The following is a 21094-nucleotide window of genomic DNA, read 5'->3' as shown; positions in this document are numbered from 1 at the left end:
CATTAGCAAAGTGAGTTTTATTTGTGTGTGCAAAATACGCCACAACTGTTTCTAGCGCTGGTTCGCTTTTTAAGAGGAGTGAGGATTTTTGCCATCTTCGAGCTGCTCCTTTGCTCAGGCAAGTGCTCTGTGACCACTGGGCTTGCTTGCAGGCTTCTCAGGGTTGCGAAAAGCTCCATGACCTCCATAGATAGGCCCTATCTGCACAACTCTTGTGTGCACATTGGATTGTGTTTCAGTATTTTATGTGGAAGGCTGCATGCACTCCTATGAGAGAGCAAATTTATTGCTCTTGTGGAGTTCTGTGGGTTTGGTTTTTTAAAAAATAGGTTTTCTCAACAGATGCAAAAACAAACTTGAATCTTTACCATCCTGAACCTCAGCTAATAACTTTTGCCATTGTTTTGTGTGCGAGTGCCTATATGGCATAGATTGGCTGCACTGTGCACACTTGTTCCTGTGCCTGTTTTGGACTACCAGTTCAATATAAATATCCGTGCTTGAGCTAAATGAGGCTTGTGCAGCAAAGGGTATCCTTGACAAAACAGTTAGCTATCATCAAAAGTGTAAGGTCAAGGAGCTTGAGAAGTGGAGTCCGGGTGTGATGAGCAAGCGAAGCAAATGTGAAAAAAAATACTGGATGTGGTGCGGTTTGCATGTGCCCCACAAGCTGCCTGCTGGGCAGGACTGGCCCAAGACATTTTGCTCCCTGAGATGAAGCAGCAATTCCCCACCCACCAAACCCTGCCCTGCCAAGTCAAGGTGTGTCGTACCCAAGGCCAGTGAAGTTATTGGGGCACTTGGAAGTACTGTATTTTTCGCTCTATAAGACGCACCAGACCACAAGACGCACCAAGTTTTTGGAGGAGGAAAACAAGAAAAAAAATATTCTGAATCTCAGAAGCCAGAACAGCAAGACAGATCGCTGCGCAGTGAAAGCAGCAATCCCTCTTGCTGTTCTGGCTTCTGGGATAGCTGCTACATTCGCTCCATAAGACGCACACACATTTCCCCTTACTTTTAGGAGGGAAAAAGTGAGTCTTATAGAGCAAAAAATACAGTAAATCAGTTTCTGCCTGTCACTGTAGACTGCTGCTTTGGAAGAAGGCATTTTTATGTGTTCATGTGCAGCGAGGATGTTCATCGCGTATGCCATGCATCAAGGGGACTGGAAGGACGCAAGGCGATGGCTCTTACGACATGGGAGGCAAATTTGGGTTGAATTGAGGTGTGAAACCACACTTGCACATTGTTATGCTGTAGCCATACGTACGTTTCCTTCTGACTCTCTTCTTTCAAGCGGCTTCCCATTGGAGTTAATTTTTGCTTCTTTTTCTACTCTGTTTCATGTTTACTGCGGTCTACATGCCACATGTCAGTAGGCATAAAAACACCGTTGTTTTCAAACAACTACCGCCATTGTTAGTTATGACGCCAGCTTAATCCTTTGTCCATAAAACGGCCATGCACTTTGTCCATAAAATTACTGACAAATAGTAAGCGGAGTTTGACTCTACAGGCATCACTAAGGCATGCTGGGTGCTTGCGTGTGACAATATATTATTTTTGTGTTCTGGTTGTGGGGGAACAATGTGCTTGAAATTTGTGACATGTGCAGGAAGAGGGGGAATTTTAAATAAACCTTGCCACAAACAGTCTTATCTGGCTGAACCATAGCCATTATGGCCGGATCATTAAGAATACACATCACTTCAAACAACCAATCTCCTTTATTGACATAGAGAAAGTGCATCATATACATGGATCAGAACACGACACAGTGAACAAAACAGTAGGAGATGCTTTAGGATAAAACTGTCCAGACATTGTGAGGTATGAAAACAGCTCTTGGGACCTATGGTAACGTAATTTCACTGCGTCGCTTAAAAATCTTGCCACATTCTCCACAACATCATTCCTAGAATTGTTCGGCAGATAAGACACCCTAGAAGAGTCAGTGCGATAAATCCCCTCCTTTAATAAGGGGGCCAAATACTTATCATATATTTTTACATAAAATGGGCAAGAAAATAAAACGTGTGTCATGGATTCGACCTGTTTTGTGCCACAAGGGCAGTATCTTTCAGAGAACGGGATTTTTGAAAATCTACCTTGCAAAACTGCAGACGGTAAGACGTTAAATCTTGTGAGGGAAAGAGCTCTGCGTAGGTGGGGATCACAAAGGTTATGTAAATATGGGGTGTCCTGGCCAAATGAGGGGGGAGCCTACAAACCACTTGTGCCCTGATCTCTTAACCAAGTTGCAAATGCCTTGTAACTGTTAGCAGAGTTGAACCCCTGTATAGTAATTGTGATTTTCATGGCACAAAGTATTTGTGGGGAGAGGCAAGAACCCATGCTTTGCATGCAGAAGACCCCCAGCCTCAGTTTCTGGCATCTCCAGATAAAAGGACCAGGTGATGGGGAAAGTCCTTTCTACCCGATACCTTGGATAGCTGCTGCCAGTCAGAGTAGACAATTGTGGGCTGGATGGACAAACAGTCCAATTTGTTCTAAGCCAGCTTCCGACGTTTCCCATGTATCATTCAGGTAGATGAATGGCCAGAATTGCACTGGCTCTGGGCAGTATGCTTGGGAAGTGTGAACTGCCAACTGTGTGGTGGCTGCTGACCATTGGAACTGGTAGGGCCGAGGACGGGGAGCCTAATAATAATAATAATAATAATAATAATAATAATAATAATAATATAATTTATTATTTATACCCCAGCCATCTGGTTGGGTTTCCCCAGCCACTCTGGGCGGCTTCCAACAAAATATTAAAATACAGTAGTCCATCAAACATTAAAAGCTTCCCTAAACAGGGCTGCCTTCAGATGTCTTCTAAAAGTCTGGTAGTTCTCTTTGACGTCTGGTGGGAGGGCGTTCCACAGGGCGGGTGCCACTACCGAGAAGGCCCTTTGCCTGGTTCCCTGTAACTTGGCTTCTCGCAGTGAGGGAACTGCCAGAAGGCCCTCAGCGCTGGACCTCAGTGTCTGGGCAGAACGATGAGCCAATGAAAGTCAATCAACTCATTTTAGTTTTACCCTCCATCCTCTGCCTTGCTGAGTTCTACCGGGGCAACACTGAGACCAAGCAGGAGGAAACTGGCCGGTGGTGTCACCCCCTGGACTGGTTGCAAGTAGAAAGGCAGGCATGTGTGGGGCTGGCCGAGGACAGACTGAGGTTGATGGGGCAGTACGCCATCTGCCTCCACTACCCCAACCTCTTCAGTGACTTGCAGAATTGGGGTTAGTAGGCTAACATAATGTGACCTGCCTTTCTGGATTTAGCATGCTGCTGACTTTCCTGAAGTTGTACATGTATACCACAGTGCAAGCAGAGGCTTATTTCCTTAAAAATAATTATTGCGAGAGACACATGTACCATAATGACATTATTTATTAAGATCTCCAAACATTCATGAATAATTGAATTTTTCGTTTGAATACAAGGTGTGCAACTTTGCTTCTAGAACTGTTCCTCAGCTCCTTTCCCCCTGGAATTGTCCACCCATCCCTTATTTCCTTGTGGTTTTAAAATGTTGTATTGTTCTCTGTAGTTCAGTTGCCATGCCACTAGCTTCCATTTTTCATTTTGCTGCATAATGTCTCTCTTCAACACAGAAACTTCCTTACATGCATGGAAGTTAAGAATATTTCCCATCATTGACAACCAACTTTGCTTGCGTTAGAAGTGCTGCGATTCATGTGTGTCTTGAGCAACGAAAGGAATCACATATCTCTTTGAGAAATGTAGTACCACAAAGGGGAGGGGATGGCAAAATTAATTGAAACGTTTACACTTGGTAACTGTAGATTTGCTAACAGAATGCGTGCTCGCCAGAAAACACACCAGGACTCACAGAATTGGATTGGATTGGATTTTCCTGAATTTTACGTACAATTTTAAGTGATTAACGGGATAACTTAACGCTTACATTAGAAGAGAAAGACTAGTCACAAGGATGAAGCAGGTGAAGAGAAGCGGTGTTGCCATCACAGGGATCCTGCTGTTGAAGGGAGCAGAATTGGTGGGCGACACTTTTAAGGTGGTGGTCATCTTGTGGAGTGTGCTGGTTCCCACTGTGGTATTTTGAGCAGTCGTAGTAGTGCCTGATGCGGAAACCAAGTCAGGTTTGCACAAAACTACAACCACCAGGGCAGGCCAGAGCCATTTCAACAGCCTCTTCATTCTGCATATTCAACAGTGAACATTAGTTAACAATTCACACATTTCCAGAAGACTTGACTTCTGTCATGAGGATGGTGAGGATTTGGCTACATAGGAATCCACACGCTGAGAAAGTTCACTCTCGGGGTGAGTGTTTGCACATAAAAATGTTTCCATACAAGTGGGCCAAATGTAGTGGGGGAAATGACTTGGAATTTAGGTCACGAAACCACCATTTCTGGACCTCAACGAGAGAATGAAAGCATGGCCAATCCCAAATATCAAAATGAACAAAATCAAGAAAGCATGGCTTATGTCCAGTAATAGTCTTACTCAAAGTAGACCCATTGGAAGTAATGAAAATGACTCAATTGATCCCACTGGTTTCAGTGGGTCTACTCTGAGTAAAAATCAGAACCCCTTGTTTGTATATTTTTGGAAAACCCATGAGGTTTTGAAATTTATTATTTTAGTAAAATATTGGTATTCTGTCTTGGAGTCAAATATTCCAGAGGCGATTGCCTTGTACCTGAGCATTTCTACATTTAATTAGTTAAAAAAAAAATTGCATCTGTTAGCCAGCTCTTAAAAGCATCCCAAGGAACATTAGTTAGGTTAGAATTGTGCAATACAAAACTAAACATGGAGACTATTAAAATGGAGCCAAAAAATCCAAATCCCTTTTGGGGAGATAAAAGGGCTTATTTTATTGCCAACCCAAAAGGCTGAATGGACAGGACTCTCCTGAACAGGAATTCCAGAGCCAGGGAGCCACAGCCAAGATTACAACACTATTTCACACACGTGATCTTGTGTTAATCCTTACAACGATCCTGTAAGGGAGGGTCAGTATCATTGTCCCCAGGGGGGGCCTGAGGCTGAAGCAAGTTTGACTTGCCTGTGGTCACTTTGCGGAATTAACGGCAGAAAAGCGATTCAAATGGGAAGGGCGGGGTGGGGAAGCTTTCCAAGTCATAGCTCATTCTCTCTCCTTTGCCAGAAATGAGGATTTGTGCATTGTTCTGAAGCCCGGTTTATGATTATAGGCTTAATGGTGCAATCCTATACATGTCTATTCAGAAATAAGCCCCAGTGACTTGAATGGGTCTTGCTGCCAGGTTAATGTGTGTAGGAATGCAGCCCAGGATTTTGTTCTTAGAACCAAATTCTACATCAGCTGCAGTTAAAAAAACAACAGCCAATTTGGGAAAAAAAAAACATCCCAAGGGCAGAACCAAACAAAAATACATCAGTTCCAGGTCTATCTCTCTGCCTGAAGCTAGATGCTCAACAGGCTGTAGGTTTCCTTTTTTTTACGCCGTCATGATTTGGTTTATTTGCCGTTATGGAAGGAGGCTTGATATTCTCAAGACCAAGGGACAATGACAGTAACAGATTGCAAAGGGCGATGGGGACTGCTATGGAGAGGATCTGAGAACTTTACAGGAGGAACCCGCCTCCAGTAATTACCGAAAGCCCCAGCCCAGGCCTACGTTGCTTAACACTTAACAATCCAAACTTGGGACAGGTACCACCTTCCTACATTTTCCAGTGGTGATTCTAAATCCCTTACATCATCTGTAGTGTGTTGGAATCAGCCCTCCATGGCAGGCACCCTCTGCCAACAAACTCATTGTTTGATTTCACTCCTCCTTCTCATTAATCATGAGGGCTAGGAACATTAATCGCAAGGGGTAGGGATGTGGTTTTTTTTTAATTTTCCAAGTTTAGATTTTGTTCTTCTTACTTCCTGACTTCTTTTTTTTATTTTAAACATGCATTTTATTTTTCTGTTATCTGCCATAATAGGTTTAACCTCAAAGGCAGGATTTAAATGTATTTATTTTATTTATTTAACACAGGCAGTTAGGATTCTGCAAGAGCTAACTAGTTCTATGCTACATGTCATATTGTACAGCAGGCTCTGTGATTCAAATCTTAAGCCATAACTGCTCCAAGATCACACAAGAAATTTGCAGGTTGGGTTGCTAGTTTTCTTCCAGTATGCACACACATTTCAAGATAAAAATATCTCCTCTTAGTTTGATGCATCAGCATATCAGGCAGTTAGGGGCAGTTAATCACCCTTTTAAAATTTGTAATTAATTTTACGATCTTTTCCGTACCTGTTCCGAGTTTCAGGCGCTTATGATGAGAGTAAAATACAGAAGCCTCCGAGGAGCTCCCTTGCATGCAGCCGGTAGATGTGTCGGCTCATTCTGCCATTTAAATATAATTTCAGGATGATTATGCAACCACAAGCCTCATAATGATTGGCTCCTGTGGCTTGCAAATGTCACTTTTTTTCCAAGGCAACGGATGCAAACATGAAACACTTTCCACCCAGCAATTTGATGGAGGAAGTAAGAGGAGTTAGAAATCATGGTGTGGGCTTCTCCCTCCAGCTTTATGCTTTTTTGCAAAGAAGAGAGCAGGAAAGAGAATACAGTGGTACCTCAGGTTAAGAACTGCTAAATGGACCATTAACGCATCATCATCTTCTAGCCAAAACTGGGTGTGTTCATAGATACTTAATTTTGTGCCAAGAAAGCTGAGCTCTACAACCTAAACAAATTATGCCATGTTACATAATTTTGCTAGTCATTGAGAGGTTCAAGATACTGAATTCCTGATCCTCTCTGCTGGACATACTGGCCACTCCTTTCCTGTTCTGCTGCTTGCTTTCAGCAGGTGTTGTTCCCAATTCTGTGTTGGGGATTAAACATAAGAAGAACCCAACTGGATCAGGCCAGTGGCCCATCTAGTCTAGCTTCCTGTTCTCGCACCAGCCAACCAGCCAGAACAAAGTTTGGAAGAATTTGTTCTAAGGCTCATCAATCATGGGGACGATGGCTTTTGAAATTGAGTTCATATACTCGGCTCCCCCAGGTTCCAGATTCACAAATAATAATTACTGGTGACTTTGGATTGTGTGCAGTGAATTTATTGCTCCGCTGTTATACTTCGTTCATGTCAGGAAATTGAGGTTTCATCTTCAGGCTTATGCATAAAGAAATCCAGGAAAGGCAAAAAAACCTCTACTCTGAACAAACTTGAGCATTCTGCGAGAACATTAGTTGCGTTTAGCAATCTAGTATGTATTGACATCGGCTGTTCCACAATCTCCTGCAAACAGTTTATTGCTGAAAACTTAACTGTGGCCCTGTTTTAAAAGTAAACAACACCCCAATCCCCACTTCCGTAAAAGAAAACCCCAAGAAGCCTACTTTATTTTTCATTACTTACAAGGAACAATATTACAGAAGCTGAGAACAGACCTTGATTGTAATCAGGTCATTTAAATTGACCTAACAGAGGAGAATTCCTGGTATATCGGCTCCCGCATTAAGGGATGGGGACAGGAAGTACGACGTAGACATTTCGCCACAAGCATGAAACTTGGCATTTTGCAGACCTGATCAGGTTCTTCCCAAGCACTTGACTGAACAAAGGAGAGGTGATTGATCTGGGATTTTTTCCTTGTCTCTCTCTTGTTGGTACACAGGTATTAAATAAAGATCAACAGAGAGAATTGGGAGGGAGGTGGAGCTCATGTAGTTGCACAGAATCAGAGGCTTGGGGGATGAGGAGTTACACAAGCCACTTGCAGTCTTAGACATGAACAGCTGGTAGAGGCATTCTGCTGTACAGTGGTACCTCAGGTTAAGTACTTAATTCGTTCTGGAGGTCTGTTCTTAACCTGAAACTGTTCTTAACCTGAGGTACCACTTTAGCTAATGGGGCCTTCTGCTGCTGCTGTGCCGCCAGAGCACGATTTCTGTTCTCAATCCTGAAGCAAAGTTCTTAACCCGAGATACTGTTTCTGGGTTAGTGGAGTCTGTAAGCTGAAGCGTCTGTAACCTGAAGTGTCTGTAACCCGAGGTACCACTGTATTTCTGAATAAAGGACTGCCAGACAACACACAGCGCAGGAAGAATTCTTTCCAAGATTGTTGGAATTCCTGGTCTCCTTAAAAAAAAGTGTAGCTTTATGATTGCAGAAAATTAAGACTGCAGAATTTCGACTGCAGAATGTAGCATGAAATAGGAGCAATTTAAAGATATCATAATTTTATTATGTTCTTCAGTGGCTTGGAAGTCTGTTTAAAGTTTTAAGCTTAGACTCAGGTGGGCTACAGAGGCAGCATGTACACCTGCAGTGGAATGGGGTGGTAGTGAGAACTGTACCATTTCATGCGGCAAGGAGGGGGGGGTGCTATTTTTTGAATATTTCCCACACATTATAAAAATGCTTGCAGATCGGAAAGCAGCTCATGAGGAAGTTGGATTTCTTTTCAGCTCTACGTAACACAAAATGGTGGCCTCATCTAAACTAAGAAACTAATGTTGGCTTGCAATATCTGTGGGGTAAGGCAACTTGCCCCCTTCCCTTCCCTTCTCCTTTTACTGGTTGAAACATACAAGTGGGCACCCAAATTATGCTCCTGATTGGAGTTGGGTTTTCACACAGTTTTCTGGACAATTCCTGGGAGTGGGGATAGGATAGAACTGACACACTTGTCGGTGGTACCACCTCCTTCTTTGGAAGCCATTTGCTAAGTAAAATGGAGCATGATCATCACTCCACATGGACACATAGGACTCCATCTTTTCTGAAAGCTCCTGATTTAAAACCACTTTAAAAGGAGATTAGACCAGTGGCTCCCAAACTTTGGTCTCCATGGACCACTTGAAAATTGCTAGACCACATACTGATTTTTCTGCCTGTTGTAACAATTGTAATGGGCTGTGCTATATGGTTTTTAAAGCCATGGTTTTCCCAGTAGTGATGTATGGAAGTGAGAGCTGGACCATAAAGAAGGCTGATTGCCGAAGAATTGATGCTTTTGAATTATGGTGCTGGAGGAGACTCTTGAGAGTCCCATGGACTGCAAGAAGATCAAACGCATCCGTTCTTAAGGAAATTAGCCCTGAGTGTTCACTGGAAGGACAGATCCTGAAGCTGAGGCTCCAATACTTTGGCCACCTCATGAGAAGACAAGACTCCCTGGAAAAGACCCTGATGTTGGGAAAGATTGAGGGCACAAGGAGAAGAGGACGACAGAGGACAAGATGGTTGGACAGTGTTCTCGAAGCTACAAACATGAGTCTGACCAAACTGCGGGAGACAGTGGAAGACAGAAGTGCCTGGCATGCTCTGGTCCATGGGGTCACAAAGAGTCGGACGTGACTAAACGACTAAACAACAACAATATGGTTTTTAATTGTATTTTTAAAGCCACACCCTAAACCACTTGATTGTATCTCATCAGCCACTGGTGGTCCATGAGCCACAGTTTGGGAACCCCTGAATTATAAAATTTACGGAAGGATAAAGCCATCAATGGCTCCTACTCAGGATGCCTATATGTTACCTCTGGGATTAGACGCAGGATGTGTGTGAATGCTGGCCACTGGGGAACCATTGCGAGAGAAAGCTATTGCCATCACATCCCGATTTTGGTCTTTTCCCATTCAGGCACCTGAATGGCCATGGTGAAAAAGAGGATGCTTGACTAGAAAGGCCTTTGGTCTGGTCCAGCAGGGTTGCTTTTAGGTGTAGTGGACAGAGGCAAGTTTTTTCTCTCTCTCTCTCGTAATGCTATAGAACTCTGATTCATTCAGTGAACCTGGTTGACGGAAGATTTAGGACGGTCAGGACTTTGCACAAAATGCACAACTGATTTAGGGAATTCACTGCCGCGAGATATGGACAGCCGCTGGCTCAGATGGCTTTAAAAATTGATTTGACAAATTTATGGGGAAGGCCACTTATGGAGCAGTGACTATTACTCATGGTGGCAATAATAGTAATAGTAATATTTCTTTCTACCCCATCTTTTCCTGGGAATCAAGGCAGAACATAGAAAAAGATAAAAACACAGAAAAGACAAAAGTCCTAGAAGACCTGTTCCCTGCCTTGCAGGCCTTTTCCCACCTGGCATGGGAGAGGGGGCCCGGACTGACTCCAGCTGCAGAAACTGAGGTTGCTGAACAGACTTGGGCTGGGGTATTGTTTAGGGCAGGGTTTCCCAAACTTGGGCCTCTGGCTGGTTTTGGACTACAACTCCCATCATCCCTAGCTAGCAGGAACCAGTGGTCAGGGATGATGGCAAATGTAGTCCAAAAACTGCTAGAGACCCAAGTTTGGGAAACACTGGCTTAGAGTTTTGTTAAGGGCAGGGTCGTTGCTGTTACTGATGTTAATTATTTTGTATTTCTATTTTAGATGTTATATTTTATGTGCTTTTTGGTCTTATATTTACTGTTTCTGACTACTGTTGCATTACGGTTTTCTTAATATATTGTAAGCTGCCTTGAGCATGGTTTTAACTATGGAAAGGCAGCATACTAAAATAATTTAAAAGAAGCCTCCATGTTGTTAGGGACCAGCACTTGGAGGGAAGCTATTGTCTTTGTGCCTGATTGGCTCACATGGCAAATAGGATGCTGGGCTGGATGTGCTCTTGCTCTGATCCAGCATGGCTGCTCTCATGTTCTCAAAGGCGTTGTTACAGAGCAACATTATTGTTAATATTTTCATTTGCCAGTAGCAACGACACTGTGTGCATCTTCATTTCCTGATACGTGCGCTTGCCGAAGGTGACTTTTTTCTGGAATGACTTTCTTCTTAAAAGGGCACAATAGTGCTGTAATTCTATCCCTTCCTGGAGTGGAACAGATAGTCTGAAACACAAATGTGTTTTGAGCTTTGTGGCTTCACTCTTAAGAGGAGAAAGCATCTCTTTCTTTTTCTTTTCAAAAGCACCGGTAGCTATGGTATCGCTTGCCTCTGAGTCAGTTGAACACTTGTCGTGAAACCCGCCTGTGGTACAATGCTATGCCACCTTCTTTCATTTTTGTTTCTTGCAAGAGAATCCTTCAGTTTCATCTTCTTCTAAAAGGCAACTGCAGCTTAACACCCGTTTCTGAGCAGTTCTCATTGCTGATCAGATAACGAGTTGGTGAATAGAACAGTTTCTGAACCTTCATGATAGAGAACCGCACTAAAGTCAACAAAAAAGAGTGGGAACTTGTGGGTTAACCAAGAGTTTCAGCATCATGTACAAGTTGGGTTCCTGGTACATAGAATTGTAGAGTTGGAAGGGACTCTGAGGATCATTTAGTTCAACCCCCTGCAGTGCAGGAATGTACAGCTGTCCCATGTGGGGATCAAACCATGGCGTTATCTGCACCACGCTGTAAGCAACTGAGCTATCCACATTTACTTGCTGCACAGGTGTTTTGTATCTGCTAATGTTGTGTGTACAAGGTGCCTCGGCCTGAATTATAGAGATGTGATTCTTCTGAATGGAGACCTGTGTGGTAAGGCTCTTTAAAACACCTGGTGCTGCATTTAAATAAGACTATGATTAGCAGGTATTCAGAAGTGTGATCAACTCTTAACACCTACTGCCTTACCACTTTTCCTTACTTTCCCTCTGTTTTTGGAAACTTCTGCCCTGATTTAACATTCTGTCTCCTTCCTTAGCAGTGGGTCCCTACTTCTTAAGTAATTTCCTGAATAAATGTGGATGTGGTTTGGTAGGTCAGAATCTATTTTTCCTAAACTACAACTTGTTATATATATGAATTGTAGGCAGACAGGGTCAGAAATGGCCAAAAAGAACATAAAGGAAACTATATACCTTTCGTTCAATCTTTGTAGCTTGAATGGATGGTTGGAACATGGCCTATGAAAAGTTTTGGCAGGATTTTGTTAGGCCATCCTGTCTCATTCCAAATAACATACATGATCTATCTTGATCAGTTGCTCACCTAAGGATAACTACTTTATGAAGTGGTCTCTGACCCACATAACTTATGCCACAGTGCATTTGCTAGTTTTCAAGGTACCACTGGACATTTCTTACCACCTGTTTAAATCCAGGTTTAATTTGAGGAATGTTGAACCTGGGATAATTAATTCTCAGGTATAGGTGTTATGCATCTGCAAAAACTGAAGCAAATTATTGTCACATTGGTGGGATTCCTCTGAATAGGTTTTGATCCCTTTCCTATTCGTTACCAGGTTTCCTGGACCTAAACCTGTCCAGAAAGGGGAAGTACAGTTTTTATTTAGAGCAATGTGACACTTTAGTTGCTGCAGCAAACATACAAAGCATGTTCTGTGCACAGTTTTAAACACCACTGTTCATGAACCTCAGAAACTTGATCCGAGAAACCTGGCCTGTCTGTGCTGATGTTTGAAGGTGCAAATGCACTTATTTGTGATTTCCACACGTTATATGTTCCCTGAAGCAGTCAGAATGTGTGGAGCTGCCAGCAGATGTAGCTTCAGCTTGTTCTGAAGGGCTGTAGCTCAGTTTTGGAGTTTGCATGCAGAAGGTCCCAGGTTCAAACCCTGCCATTGCCAGGTAGGGCTGAGAGATACTGCCTACCTGAAACCCTGGAGAGCTGCTGCCATCAGTGTAGACAGTACTGAGCTAGATGCGCCAGTGGGTCTGATGCAGTATAAGGCAGGTTCCTATGTTCTGTTTTCAGGTAACCTTACCCAAGCGTTTTTGTGTATTCTGAACAAGAGTGTGGTTGTTTCAGTGTATATGATCTAGGTACCATGTGCTGTTTCCCACCTACCCAGGAGATGCAGGACAGGTAGCAACATCCCCAATATCCTCTCCTTACATAAAGCTCTTGTACTGCTTTTGAAATACACTAAGTATGGCAGGGGTCAGGCACCAGAAAGGTAGGATGTACACAAATATTTATGGCTTTTATCAAACCTTGTGCATAAGGTTCATCTTGGAAATTGTTTAGTTTTCCAAAGTGCTCTTTTGCAAATAGTAGCAGCAGAGGGGGAGAGAGAATAAGAGGGAGGGAGAATTTATCAAGCCAGAACATCAGCGCTGAAAATCTAAACCTAGGTGAACAGCATCCGCAAGTGTTTCTGCATCTCTGAAGTGCTTACTGTACTTGCATTTTTTATGTTGTGTGATATGGCCACAAGAGGGCACACCCACCTAAAACCTCACCTCTCTTCAGTTGGTATAAAGATCTTAACTTTAAAATCGCAGCACCCTGAAACCTCCTTCTCCAACTCTCAACCTCAGAGGCCTTCCAGCTAGTTGCTTCTGCTATGCCACCCAAGCTCCTCAGTAAATCTCTCTTTTTATTTTGTTTATTTGCAGCAACAGTTCATAAAGCTTTTGCTGGAATTGATTGAAATACTGCATTGCATCTTTTGAGATCTGTACATTGGCAGCTCTGCAAAGCAACTAAATGCCTTTGAATAGTTAGTGAAATAGCAGGGTTTAATAGCTGCCCAGTACCCTGTGGGTTCATCCTGGACAGCCAATGAAATCCAGACCTTGAACAACTTCAGGAGCTGGCGGGTGAGCTTTCCCTTGTTCATTCTAGCCCCTCAAAATTGAACAGAGGACAGCTTCTTCCCTGCGAGATACAGATAGACTCCCAGCATAGATTCTGACAAGTGAAACTACATATCTGATGGTTTTCTAATATGTATGTATGTTTTGGGGCATGTGTGTGCACACAGTGCACTTGTTTGCAATCTTCCACATATTCATTCTTTAAATTTTCAAGCATGCATTTGAAAGTCCTGAGCTGCCCCTCCAAAACATAAATGTAGGACCATAGAGTTGTAGAGCTGGAACGGACCACAAGGGTCATCTAGTCCAACCCCCTGCAATGTGGGAATCTTTTGCCCAATGTTGGGCTTGAACCCACAACCCTGAGATTAAGAGTCTCATGCTTTTGGTTGCCTGACTACATAGGATACATTCCCAAAATTATTAAGGAACTGGAGTGTTTTAAAGATCTCTCTACAGATGCGCTCGCAACCCCTCTTCCCACAGTAGGGCTTCCACATGCAAGTGTTTGAGGTGTAAGGCCGCTGCTTAGCACGCAACAATTAGGTTCTATTTCTGCCTTTCAGCCGTTCTTGTGGGCGTATTATTTCCTCAGCCGGGAGGGGCTGCTTTCTTTCTTAAGGTCTACGTGCAACTTTCACTTGGGGTGTAGGCGGAAGCCTTGTTTTGTTTTATTGGTGCTATGGTCACTGCTTTGGAGAACTTCCTGCCATTGTTGAAACGCTGGAACTTGCTCACAAATCCTGCAACCTCCCATCTACAAGCCAGATAATGTTATCATGCTCTGGTCTGCTGGTTTGGATTGGCTTCAGTCAAAAGTTGAGCATGGTGGACGCTTTCCTGGAACACTGCTTTAAATCACGCCTCCCATTTCTGCATGTCAAGTTCTCTGGTATTTGGATCCATGTTTGGCAAGGAAAACTTTGTGTGTGCGCGCTAATCAGCCAATTAGCTTGTGGTGTTTTGCATATTATTGAAATGATGACTTGAAATGTTGGGTTTTACAGACCAGAGCTAGCACTCATTGTAGGCTATGACAAGGGGATATCACTGTGGACTGGAATAATGTACATATTTAGAGTGACAGATAGGTAGCCGTGTTGGTCTGCCATAGTCAAAACAAAAAAAAATTTTTCCTTCCAGTAGCACCTTAAAGACCAACTAAGTTAGTTCTTGGTATGAGCTTTCGTGTGTATCTGAAGAAGTGTGCATGCACACGAAAGCTCATACCAAGAACTAACTTAGTTGGTCTTTAAGGTGCTACTGGAAGGGAAAATTTTTTTTTATATTTAGAGTGAACACTTACCCCTGCCTCATAAGCCTAATTCCTTTCTGGTTTTTCCACACATAAATTGCTGTCTTCCCCCCATCAGACTGAGTTAGAATCATAGAATTGTAGAGTTGGAAGGGACCCCATGGGCCATCTACTGTAGTTCAAACCCCTGCAATGCAGGAATCTGGACTAAAGCATCCATAACAGATGGCCATCCAGTTGTTGGGGGTTTGAGGGAAGCTCCTCCCACTGAAGGGCACCAAGCACAGAGGAATCAGCATAGCCCAGCCGGGTGCCCTTCAGATGTTTTAGACCATATGTAGGCAAACTAAGGCCCGGGGGCTGGATCCGGCCCAATCACCTTCTAAATCTGGCCCACGGACGGTCTGGGAATCAGCGTGTTTTTACATGAGTAGAATATGTCCTTTTATTTAAAATGCATCTCTGGGTTATTTGTGGGGCATAGGAATTCATTATTTTTTTGTCCAAAATATAGTCCGGCCCCCCACAAGGTCTGAGGGACAGTGGACCAGCCCCCTGCTGAAAAAGTTTGCTGACCCCTGTTTTAGACCATAACTCCTGTCATCCCTGAACATTGGTCATGCAGGTTGAGGCCGGTGGGAATTGTAGTCCAAAACATCCACCATATTGGGGCCCTTCCCCTGAATCAAGTAGGACTTCTGGATAACATCTATCAATGGAAGAGACTGAACATTCACAGTTAAATGCGGTTGGTGTAAGCATCACTTTAGTCTCTAGCAAGGGAGAAAATGCTGTTTTAGTGAGGTCTAATGTACAAGGAAAGGAGGGAAGGGTCAGTGATTTCATCGCTGCTCTCCTTTCAAGAGTACAGGCCCGATGTTTCTTCTCAAGAGAACTTTTTGTACGTCATCAGTTGTGAAGCGTAGCCCAAAAGGTGGTTTGTCTTGTGATTACATGGATGTGGAAGCTTAAGTCAATGACAGAAGAAAACAAATCCGCTTTGGCCATGTTTAATGCAAGCAAATACAGTCCGACACGGCATATTTGTTGTTTCTCCCAGTTAAAACAAACATGTAGAAAGGCATTACAGGCAGTGCTATAGCATAGAAATTCTCCTATCCATCTCTTGCCTATAGATCTCACCGCTATTAATTGCCACACCTGCCAGGTGCAACTTGAGCTGCTGTTTGTAAAAAGGAGTGGCACAGCCTCCATTTCACAGTGGCACCAAAACAACCATATGTTAAATTCTGCACATCACCCACTCTTTCCCCATGCTTAATGCCCAGCTTGTCTGCTCTCTTTTCTCCAGGGATCAACAGTGAGGAATGCCAGCCCTGTTGACTTTTCATGTTATTCATTTGGGACTGATCCACCAGCTGTTTCCCTTTCATTGAATGGAGCGTTTCGTTAGGCAGGTTGCTTTTATATCTGTCATACACACGGCTTCATTCCCCAGTAGAACACATTGATCTAATTGCTAATAAATAAATAACATATATGCCCCTAATTCAAAAAGGAGGTCTGGATCATCGCCCCACCTTTCTCTGGAATTAATCATCTTTTTAACTTTCTAGTCCACCACTGTTATGATCCTGAATAGTGTTTGACATGTCCTCTGATATCTGGTGCAATTTGAATTAGTTGCTGTCACATCATCACCAGCCACCCCAATCTCCCCTAATTCAGATTAATAAAACACAGCATTATAAAACAAGGAGAGGGATTCTGTGGCCCTCCAGATAGTCAGACTCCCATGAGCTTCAGCTGGCATTGCTTTTGACTAGGGATGATGGGGACTGGAGGGCCACAGGTTCTCTGTGCTTATGGCAGGACATCATAGAGACTGTTTTAAATATAAGTACACTTGCAATAATGTTATTTGCTAAATTATTGAAGTGTAATCAAAACCCAAATTGATTAAAAAAAAATTGGGATCAGTTGGAAATGCTTAAACTTAAAGCTTTGCATGGTATGCTCAAAATAACACAGTGGTGATTTGTATATCAGAAATGAATTGGGTAGAATTGGGGAATTGTAATTTGTGTTTGTTAATGTTTGCATTTTGTGTAAATATGTTTCTGTGTGTTTTTAGAATTAATAAAACTATAAAAAAGGCAAGCAGACAAAACGCCCCTCTACAGAACAAGCTAACAACAGAAGCAGTCAAAATACATTAAATTTCCAACCTGAGGTCTTGGAAGTTCTTGATTTGCTGAAGTAAAATAAAAGAGAACTTCTAGAGGCCTTTGATCCATGCAGGACTGTTTCTGTATTGCTGGCCTCGACATTCCTGATGCAGTGTGGGGTCTTTGAGACACATTTTGTTCTCTTCCCCCTTCCCTCACATGGTCCATGCAGGATGGTCCATGCAGGGGCTGCAGGCCATTTGCAGAGACCAGCAGAGATGTCACAGTCTTCATGATAGGCTTTTGTCAATAAATTTGGTGGAATCCTGAGGGAACAGCTACCTGTCCATTTCCATAGCATTCTTCACTGTCTTCCTTCTGGTTGGGCGCTGTAAGCAACTGTTGCAAGAAACTGCTGGCTGGGCATGCCTAGAGATAGAACAAGGTTGTCTTGGCAGTGACTCTTCTAGATCCGATCATAGGGTTAGTTGGGTAAAACAAAAATGTAGAGAGGCAGATTGCATAGATGTGCAGTAGGCTTCAAGTGAGCCAAGGGAAGGAGGCCTAGGGACCATTTCCATTGGCCCCCAAATCAACGCAGCAAATGATACACCTCAAGTCTCCCATGCACCATGAGATAGATAGAAGGGAACCCAGCTTAGTTCTTGCCTCCTGTTGCTCCATCACAAAATTAAGGAAGATTGAAGGGATTGTTTGGAAGGCACTAGCTCTTTTGCTAGGAGCAGAGAGTATTTACTCATTATTTGCTCACTATTATTTGCTCACATTGGCCTTGATTGCATATCATAGTTAAAAGCATCTCAACCACTTTTAGCATGTGGGAGAAAAGCTACAATCCTTGACCTAGCATAATGGACAAAACCGGGATTGCTCAAAACCACGACTTGAAGTAAAGAACAAACCTTGACATCACAATCATGGTTTGCTTGGAATGAAACCGATCATGATCCTCAGTTTGGGGAGCAAAGCTAGGAATTGTGGTCTGGACCATTGAAAACCCATGACTGCAAGTGAGCTGTTGTTCACATATCCAACAATGTAAATCAATTGTAATTCCAGCCTCCCCAGAGCTTACATAGTTTATGAATATGTGTCATGATTAGATAAAAGCTGCCCTGTCCCCACCTTAGTCTCACAATCCTCTAGCTTCAGTGTTGGATTTGCTTGATCTTTCAGTGAAAGATTGGGGTATTTGTAGAATATTTCAAATAGGTGAAACCTCTCAAAGAACTGACTCGCAGACCAGTTAACAGTGGAAAGAGGAAAGCCTTTTTTCCCCCTCCAAGGATGGCAGTGTACAACAGAGAAATACTTCCTTACAGGCAGAGTATGGAAACGGCAAGCAATGCAAATCCCCAAAAGGAAGAAGTTGGGAATACAGCAATATTGGTTGTTTTCTTTTGAGAAGCGCTTGTAGTGCCATTGTTCTGGCTGGCTGTGGTCTTGGTGGCTTGGCCAGGAGAAGATGAAGTGGCGTTGGTTTGATCTTTTGTGACTTTGGCTGTGTTGGTGGCTTGACCAGAAGATGAGGTAGTGTTGGTTTGACCTTGAGTGACTTTGGCTGCGTTGGTGGCTTGGCCAGGAGAAGATGAAGTGGCATTGGTTTGATCTTTTGTGACTTTGGCTGCGTTGGTGGCTTGACCAGAAGAAGATGAAGTGGCATTGGTTTGATCTTTTGTGACTTTGGCTGTGTTGGTGGCTTGACCAGAAGAAGATGAGGTGGTGTTGGTTTGACCTTGAGTGACTTTGGCTGTGTTGGTAGCTTGGCCAGGAGAAGATAAGGTAGTGTTGGTTTGACCTTGAGTGACTTTGGCTGTGTTGGTGGGTTGGCCAGGAGAAGATGAAGGGGCGTTGGTTTGACCTTGAGTGACTTTGGCTGTGTTGGTGGCTTGGCCAGGAGTAGAAGCGATAGCACTGTTAGCTGGTGACATAGTGGCATTGCTGGTTAGCCCTTTAGTGGATGTGCTGGTGGTGTTGGCTGGTGATGTGGCCATGTTGCTGACTGGGCCAGGAGTAGAAGGGGTAGAGGGGGTGTTGGCTGAGCCAGGACTGGATGTGCTGGTGGTGCTTTGGAAGGTGGTGGGTGAGTCTTTTGCCATTGGCTCACAGTTAATGAAGTGAAGCCCACTGAGCATTAGGATAAAGATGGAGTGTGGACCGAACTGCATCCTGCACCTGGGGTTCTGGTAGAGGAGAACAATACAATACAGTTAATATATAACTCACAGTTGTCTTTGTAAATGGCTTGCTGGCTGCTCAAACTAAGCCATCCAACTGTGCCTCCTTCACAAAGTCACCTTCAGGGCTCATGAGCTCTTGTTTTTGGACTTTGCCAAGCATGTGGTGCACCTTTACCATTGAGATGTCTATCCTATGTGACTTTTTAAAAAGTGATGTAAATTGGCCCTTGGATATAGCGATATCAAAGCAGAGATTCATTGTTTTGCATGCCTCACAACATCATAAGAAAAAAACGAGATCTAAGCGGGCCAAATCTTGTTGCTTTTGATGCTGTCTTTTAGTACACTTTATTGAAGTTTTTGACCCAAGCCCAGCCCCTGCTTTCCTCTAAGTATGCTTTATTTCCTGGGCCCCCAACTTAGAATGAGAGCCAAAGAACTACATAATTAGAAGAGGGAGTCTCACAAGTCCCTATTATTATTATTGTTGTTGTTGTTGTTGTTTGTTTTTATACCCCAGCCATATGACTGGGTTGCCCCAGCCATTCTGGCCGGCTTTCAACAAAATATAAAAACACAGTAAAACATCAAACATTAAAAAATTGCCTATACTGGACTGCCTTCAGATTTATTCTGAATGCTGTATAGCTGTTTATCTACTTGACATCTGATGGGAGGGTGTTCCACAGGGTGGGCGCCACTACTGAGAAGGCCCTCCAGTTCCTTCAGTGACTTTTTGGATTCTTTAGAATTTAGATTCTTTAGAATTTCAGCTTTTATTATAGGCTCACTCAGTTGTTAAAATAAAAAAGGAGATGCAGAAGCATTCATTATTTCTGGGCACTATGCAATAAATCAAAATCTCACCCCAAATATTATTACAGTTGCAACATCAGGCAGATAACAAGTAAAAAAATTAAGTGGTCCACCAGGACCCTCAACAATGTTCAACTGGTCTGTGGAGAATAAACTCTAATGCACCAGTCCCAGTATTGTGATTATTGTGCCCTTGGAAGAAAGTTGGAAAGCAGACAAAAAATAAATAAATCAAAGGAGCAGGTACTATCATGTTCAAAATGAGGCAATTATATCACAGTGTCAAATTCCATACCTCTCTCTTTTCCCCTTCGGATCCTCGTCCTGGGAGATCAAATGCACCTCCTTGGCTTATCCACCTCTCAGTCTTAGAAACAGCTGGGCAGGAATATTGGGGACTGCAATTTATGTTGAGCTTAAGAATGATGTAACCATGCAGCTAACAAAAGGTTCGTTTCCTTGTTTGCAAAGCATAATCCAAACTAAATATTGTTTTTAATAAAAATAGATCTCATGGAGCATTCAGGAAGCATAATAGAAATGCTGAAAGCATTTTCAACCTTGAATGTTTGCAGCAGTATATTTTGAAATCTAGAGCTGCAGTGTTTTCTTGATCAATTGTGTAGATAGGTATGGTTTGAAGGCACCTTGTTGAACTTTAGCAGACCTTAGTCTGATGAGCTTCTTGGAAGAAAGGAGGGATATAAATGTAAGAAAATAAATGCATCAATAAAAACCATCTATTCTGCTAACCACTTTTTGAGTAAAACTATAGAAAGTTGCTTCAGTCATTCAGAATACTTTTTAAAAAACCTGTTAACTCATTTCAGTAGAAATGCTAATAAAATCAGCATTCCCCATTCTCTCATATGTAGGAGGAAAATAGCACATCTAAGGTAGTGGCAGGTGGATGCATCATCTAAAAACAATGTGTGGTTTTATATTGTAAAAAGCAATGTTTTGCTCTAATGTAAATTTACGGATTTAATCAAATCAGTTTAAAGCTAATAACCCACTGGCATTTCATTAACCTGTTGACGGCTCCATTTGCCTTATACCTTTTATTATTATAATTGGGTTTTATAAACAAGAATAATCTTATATAAATAAGTATACCAAGTTTTCTCATGTCATATGTATATCACAAAAATAACATAATAAATGTGGAAAA

The 21094-nt window shown here is 42.8% G+C and overlaps 2 protein-coding genes across 9 annotated transcripts in view; one reads left to right on the top strand and one right to left on the bottom strand.

Moving 5' to 3' along the window:
* Window positions 1-21094, top strand: part of NF1 (neurofibromin 1) — a 156989-nt gene that overhangs the window by 61730 nt on the left and 74165 nt on the right. The gene's annotated exons all lie outside the window — the stretch shown is intronic.
* Window positions 1-21094, bottom strand: part of EVI2A (ecotropic viral integration site 2A) — a 234222-nt gene that overhangs the window by 183608 nt on the left and 29520 nt on the right. The gene's annotated exons all lie outside the window — the stretch shown is intronic.

The sequence above is a fragment of the Podarcis filfolensis genome (genome assembly GCF_964270895.1).
Source record: "Podarcis filfolensis genome assembly, chromosome: 15".
NCBI lineage: Eukaryota > Metazoa > Chordata > Lepidosauria > Squamata > Lacertidae > Podarcis > Podarcis filfolensis.
The sequence above is the reverse complement of the archived record's forward strand: the minus strand, read 5'-3'. Positions and strand labels throughout refer to the sequence as shown.